The following is a 7,286-nucleotide window of genomic DNA, read 5'->3' as shown; positions in this document are numbered from 1 at the left end:
ATACCATTTTAATTACCTTACTTATAATTCTTTGGGACACCTGGAACCATCACATCCCAAGAACCTTCAGGGGACCGTGACAACAACATCCCAAGAACGTCATAAAAACATCCCCGGGAACTATAAGAAGGTCCCTCAGAGAACGCTCCCTTGAGACGATCATGCGACACCCTAAGGACTAGTAAAATGAAGGTCCTGAGAACGTCCTAAAAAAGGGTCCTGACATGGTCCTCAGCAACTGAGGACAGGGAACTAGACAAAGGGCCACCAGAGAACGTTCCCTTGGGACTTGTGCGGTCGAGCCAGCTGTTGGATTTTAACAGTGAAGAGGCTGACAACGAGGATAGTTTTTCTTGCCCAAAGTGAGGCTTTTATTACCAATGTGAAAAATTAGTAGCAAATGTACAATATGTACAAACAAAAATAACAAACAGACAACCTGAATCTAAATAAGTAGAGCTGTCAAAGGCCACCTGAGGCGGCAGGTAGCCTAGTGGTTAGAGCGTTGGACTAGTAACCAAAAGGTTGCAAGATCAAATCCTCGAGCTGACAAAGTACATTCAGCCCCTGAACAAATCAAATCAAATCAAATTTATTTATATAGCCCTTCGTACATCAGCTGATATCTCAAAGTGCTGTACAGAAACCCAGCCTAAAACCCCAAACAGCAAACAATGCAGGTGTAAAAGCACGGTGGCTAGGAAAAACTCCCTAGAAAGGCCAAAACCTAGGAAGAAACCTAGAGAGGAACCGGGCTATGTGGGGTGGCCAGTCCTCTTCTGGCTGTGCCGGGTAGAGATTATAACAGAACATGACCAAGATGTTCAAATGTTCATAAATGACCAGCATGGTCGAATAATAATAAGGCAGAACAGTTGAAACTGGAGCAGCAGCACAGTCAGGTGGACTGGGGACAGCAAGGAGCCATCATGTCAGGTAGTCCTGGGGCACGGTCCTAGGGCTCAGGTCCTCCGAGAGAGAGAAAGAAAGAGAGAATTAGAGAGAGCATATGTGGGGTGGCCAGTCCTCTTCTGGCTGTGCCGGGTGGAGATTATAACAGAACGTGGCCAAGATGTTCAAATGTTCATAAATGACCAGCATGGTTGAATAATAGTAAGGCAGAACAGTTGAAACTGGAGCAGGAGCATGGCCAGGTGGACTGGGGACAGCAAGGAGTCCTCATGTCAGGTAGTCCTGGGACATGGTCCTAGGGCCCAGGCCAGTTGAAACTGGAGCAGCAGCATGGCCAGGTGGACTGGGGACAGCAAGGAGTCATCATGTCAGGTAGTCCTGGGGCATGGTCCTAGGGCTCAGGTCCTCCGAGAGAGAGAAAGAAAGAGAGAAGGAGAGAATTAGAGAACGCACACTTAGATTCACACAGGACACCGAATAGGACAGGAGAAGTACTCCAGATATAACAAACTGACCCTAGCCCCGACACATAAACTACTGCAGCATAAATACTGGAGGCTGAGACAGGAGGGGTAACTGTGGCCCCATCCGAGGACACCCCCGGACAGGGCCAAACAGGAAGGATATAACCCCACCCACTTTGCCAAAGCACAGCCCCCACACCACTAGAGGGATATCTTCAACCACCAACTTACCATCCTGAGACAAGGCCGAGTATAGCCCACAAAGATCTCCGCCACGGTACAACCCAAGGGAGGGGGGCAACCCAGACAGGCCGACCACAACAAGGCAGTTAACCCACTGTTCCTAGACCAGTTAACCCACTGTTCCTAGACCAGTTAACCCACTGTTCCTAGACCAGTTAACCCACTGTTCCTAGACCAGTTAGCCCACTGTTCCTAGACCATTTAACCCACTGTTCCTAGACCAGTTAACCCACTGTTCCTAGACCAGTTAACCCACTGTTCCTCGACCAGTTAATCCACTGTTCCTAGACCAGTTAACCCACTGTTCCTAGACCAGTTAGCCCACTGTTCCTAGACCAGTTAACCCACTGTTCCTAGACCAGTTAACCCACTGTTCCTCGACCAGTTAATCCACTGTTCCTAGACCAGTTAACCCACTGTTCCTAGACCAGTTAACCCACTGTTCCTAGACCAGTTAGCCCACTGTTCCTAGACCATTTAACCCACTGTTCCTAGACCAGTTAACCCACTGTTCCTAGACCAGTTAACCCACTGTTCCTAGACCAGTTAGCCCACTGTTCCTAGACCAGTTAACCCACTGTTCCTCGACCAGTTAATCCACTGTTCCTAGACCAGTTAACCCACTGTTCCTAGACCAGTTAACCCACTGTTCCTCGACCAGTTAACCCACTGTTCCTAGACCAGTTAACCCACTGTTCCTAGACCAGTTAACCCACTGTTCCTAGACCAGTTAACCCACTGTTCCTAGACCAGTTAACCCACTGTTCCTAGACCAGTTAACCCACTGTTCCTAGGCCGTCATTGAAAATAAGAATTTGTTCTCTACTAGCTTGACAAGCTATGTAAAGGCTCGATTAAAAGGAGAAACGCTTCAAATATGCCTGATCAGTAAATACATGTTTATAAAGAGAAAAACACTGCCTTCAGAAAGTATTCATACCCTTCGTCTTATTCCACGTCTGGTTGTGTTACCGCCTGATTTCCAAACTGATTACATTTCTCACCCATCTACACACAATACCCCGTAATAACAAAGTGAAAACATGTTTTTAGACATTTTTGTAAATGTATTATAAATGAAATGCAGAAATATATAATTTACAAAAGTATTCACACCCCTGGATCAATACTTTGTAGAAAGCACCGGGGGGGAATTACTGCTTTGAGACATCTTGGGTATGTTTGTATTATTTTATTTAACTAGACATGTCAGTTTAGAACAAATTCTTATTTACAATGACGGCCTAGGAACTGCCTTGTTCAGGGGAAGAACAACAGATTTTTTTGTCAGCTCGGGGATACGATCTAGCAACCTCTTAATTACAGGCCCCACACTCAAACCACTTAGCTACCTGTACAAGCTTTGGCTATATGGATTTGGGGATTTTGTCCCATTCTTCTTTGCCGATTTTCTCATAGTTAAATGGGGAGTGGAGGTGAACGGCAATCTTTTAATTCTTTCCACAGGTTTTCAATGGGATTCAAGTATGGGCTTTGGCTGGGCCCCTCAATGACTTTCACATTCTTGTTCTGAAGTGTTGCTTTGGCTGTATGCTTGGGGTCATTGTTCAGACCACAGAATATTTTGCCTTTATGCTCTCAGAGTTTTTCCACGTTCCTTTTTGCAAACCCCAAGCATGCTGTCATGTGCCTTTTTCTCAGGTGTGGTTTCCGTGGCTACACTTCCTTGAAGCCCAGATTGGTTTGATGAGACTGTTTCCTTCTTCTGGTAGGTTCTCCCATCTCAGCGAAAGAACTCTGTAGTTCTGTCAGAGTGGTCATTGGGTGGTCACTTCCCTGACCAAGGTCCTTCTTGCCCGGGTTGCTTAGTTTAGTCGGATGGCCAGTTCCGTATTTTTTGGTTAGTTCCGTATTTTTTGGTTAGTTCCATATTTTTTAAACTTCCAAATGATGGAGACCACTGTGCAGACTATGGTCTTTAAGGAATACCTAGGATAGGATAAAGTAATCCTTCTCACCCCCCTTAAAAGATTTAGATGCACTATTGTAAAGTGGCTGTTCCACTGGATGTCATAAGGTGAATGCACCAATTTGTAAGTCGCTCTGGATAAGAGCGTCTGCTAAATGACTTAAATGTAAATGTAATGTAAATGCTCTTGGAAACTTTCAATACTCTATCATTTATTTTATACCCTTCCCCAGATATACAGTTGAAGTCGGAAGTTTACATACATTTAGGTTGGAATCATTAAAACTCGTTTTTCAACCACTCCACAAATGTATTGTTAACCTATAGCTTTGGCAAATCGGTTTGGACATCTACTTTGTGCATGACACAAGTCATTTTTCCAACAATTGTTTACAGACAGATTACAGACAGATTATTTCACTAAAACTCAATGTATCACAATTCCAATGGGTCAGAAGTTTACATACACTGAGGTGACTGTGCCATTAAACAGCTTGGAAAATTCCAGGAAATTATGTCATAGCTTTAGAAGCTTCTGACGTCATTTGAGTCAATTGGAGGTGTACCTGTGGATGTATTTCAAGGCCTACAGTCAAACTCAATGCTTCTTTGCTTAACACCATGGGAAAATCAAAAGAAAACAGCCAAGACCTCAGAAAAAAAGTGTAGACCTCCACAAGTTTGGTTCATCCTTGGGAGCAATTTCCAAACACCTGAAAGTAACACGTTCATCTGTACAAACAATAGTACATAAATATAAACACCATGGGACCACGCAGCCATCATACCGCTCAGGACGAGTTCTGTCTGCTAGAGATCAATGTACTTTGGTGCAAAAAGTGCAAATTAATCCCAGAACAACAGCAAAGGACCTTGTGAAGATGCTGGAGGAAACAGGTACAAAAGTATCTATATCCACAGTAAAACGAGTCCTATATCGACATAACCTGAAAGGCCACCCAGCAAGGAAGAAGCCACTGCTCCAAAACTGCCATAAAAAAAACAGACTATGGTTTGCAACTGCACATGGGGACAAAGATCATACTTTTTGGAGAAATGTCCTCTGGTCTGATGAAACAAAAATAGAACTGTTTGGCCATAATGACCATCGTTATGTTTGGAGGAAAAAGGGGGAGGCTTGCAAGCCAAAGAACACCATCCCAACCGTGAAGCACAGGGGTGGCAGCGTCATGTTGTGCGGGTGCTTTGCTGCAGGAGGGCCTGGTGCACTTCACAAAATAGATGGCATCATGAGGAAGGAAAATGATGTGCATATATTGAAGCAACATCTCAAGACATCAGTCAGGAAATTAAAGCTTGGTCGCAAATGGGTCTTCCAAATGTACAATGACCCCAAGCATACTTCCAAAGTTGTGGCAACATGGCATAAGGGAAACAAAGTCAAGGTATTGGAGTGGCCATTACAAAGCCTTGACCTCAATCCCATAGAAGATTTGTTGGCAGAACTGAAAAAGCGTGTGCGAGCAAGGAGGCCTACAAACCTGACTCCGTTACACCAGCTCTGTCAGGAGGAATGGGCCAAAATTCACCCAACTTATTGTGAGAAGTTTGTGGAAGGCTACCCGAAATGTTTGACCCAAGTTAAACAATTTAAAGGCAATGCTACCAAATACTAATTGAGTGTATGGAAACTTCTGACCCACTAGGAATGTTATGAAATAAATCAAATCTGAAATAAATAATTCTCTCTACTATTATTCTGACATTTCACATTCTTAAAATAAAGTGTTGATCCCAACTGGCCTAAAACAGCGAATCTTTACTCTGATTAAATGTCAGGAATTGTGAAAAACTGAGTTTTAATGTATTTCGCTAAGATGTATGTAAACTTCCGACTTCAATTGTACGCACGCACCACTTTTCACAATTGTATCTCAGAGATCTACAGGCAGTTCCTTGGACTTCATGTTATAGTTTCTGTTCTGACAAGCACTTCTTCTTCTGTAGTTATGCACTTCTTCTGTAGTTATGCACTTCTTCTTCTGTAGTTCTGCACTTCTTCTTCTGTAGTTATGCACTTCTTCTTCTGTAGTTCTGCACTTCTTCTTCTGTAGTTCTGCACTTCTTCTTCTGTAGTTCTGCACTTCTTCTTCTGTAGTTATGCACTTCTTCTGTAGTTATGCACTTCTTCTTCTGTAGTTATGCACTTCTTCTTCTGTAGTTATGCACTTCTTCTTCTGTAGTTATGCACTTCTTCTTCTGTAGTTATGCACTTCTTCTTCTGTAGTTATGCACTTCTTCTTCTGTAGTTATGCACTTCTTCTTCTGTAGTTCTGCACTTCTTCTTCTGTAGTTCTGCACTTCTTCTTCTGTAGTTCTGCACTTCTTCTTCTGTAGTTCTGCACTTATTCTTCTGTAGTTCTGCACTTCTTCTGTAGTTGTGCACTTCTTCTTCTGTAGTTGTGCACTTCTTCTTCTGTATTTCTGCACTTCTTCTGTAGTTCTGCACTTCTTCTTCTGTAGTTGTGTAGTTTAACGGCAGTGGACATCTAATATCTTGAATAGACCAACTGAACTATAATATAAGTCCATTATACTTTGTGATACAACATGCGAAAAGGAAAAACAAAAACAAAAAAACAAGAACTTGTAAAAAAAAAAAAAAAAAACACACAACAAACCCTACACTCATTAAAAACCCACTACTATTTTGACCCCATCTGCTCCTGCACCATGCCACCGGCCTGGGTTGACGTGACACCACCACTCAACACACCCTGTAACTCTTCTGAAGTCAAATCTCGTACCACCATGTACTTCTCTGCAGCTACCACCACAACATCTATTGTCTGTGATTTATGTTCCTTTTCTGCGCTACTGTTGATAACCGTTGCTATGAACGCTAAGAAGCCAACCTTACTGAAGCATATATCACTTGTTGGCCTATTCCTCTGTTCTGGCACAGATCTACTACTCACAGGGATCCTCTCAGGATCCCTCTAAAAGGATAACTAATATATCCTAACATGACTTTGTTGTGTAAAGACCGACTCAAAACTCAAAAGGACGGACAGTGACTCCTCTGTTTCGCCACGCTCACCACCAGGTCTGCTTCGCACCAAATGGCGGGCATTACAAACACCAGGAATTTTCCATTTCAATTGATCCACACGTAACGCTACCCCAGAAATCATAACATTCAATGGTTCCCTGTTCCTAAGAGCAAAGCAAGAAACAGACAGATCTTGACCCAAGATGGTCTGAAGAAACACGCAAATATCACAAGTCCACTACAGGTTACCTTCACTGATTCAACTGCACCAAACACCTCCCCCCCCCCGACACCACAAATGGATCAGCCAAAAGGCCAGGTTCCACTTTCTCCAACAATGTCCCTCCTACTGGACCAGATTATTTTTATCATGTCCATTGATGCCAGTCTTGGTTTCCGAGCTATTCACCACACCTTCCACCTCACTCAACTTGCCCTCATTCACTTCCAGAACTCGGTCTGGTGCATGGCTCACTCTGTTTGCACTTGACACTGATCATCTTCAACACCCAATCTCCATTTGTTTTGTCATCATCTTCATCCAATTCAAAACCCAACCTCTGCTCTCCTTATTCTCTTCCACCTCTTCCTCTTTTCCTCCTCAGAAATGTACCTTTTCTGTGTCACTGTCCCAATATTCCTCTTCTCCTGGTGCGGCCCGGCGGCATCCCGACGTAACTCCATCTCGTAATCGTCCTGCTCACCTCGGAAACGTGTCTTCGCC

The sequence above is a fragment of the Oncorhynchus keta genome, chromosome 22 (assembly GCF_023373465.1).
Source record: "Oncorhynchus keta strain PuntledgeMale-10-30-2019 chromosome 22, Oket_V2, whole genome shotgun sequence".
Lineage (NCBI taxonomy): Eukaryota > Metazoa > Chordata > Actinopteri > Salmoniformes > Salmonidae > Oncorhynchus > Oncorhynchus keta.
Note: the sequence above shows the minus strand (reverse complement) of the source record.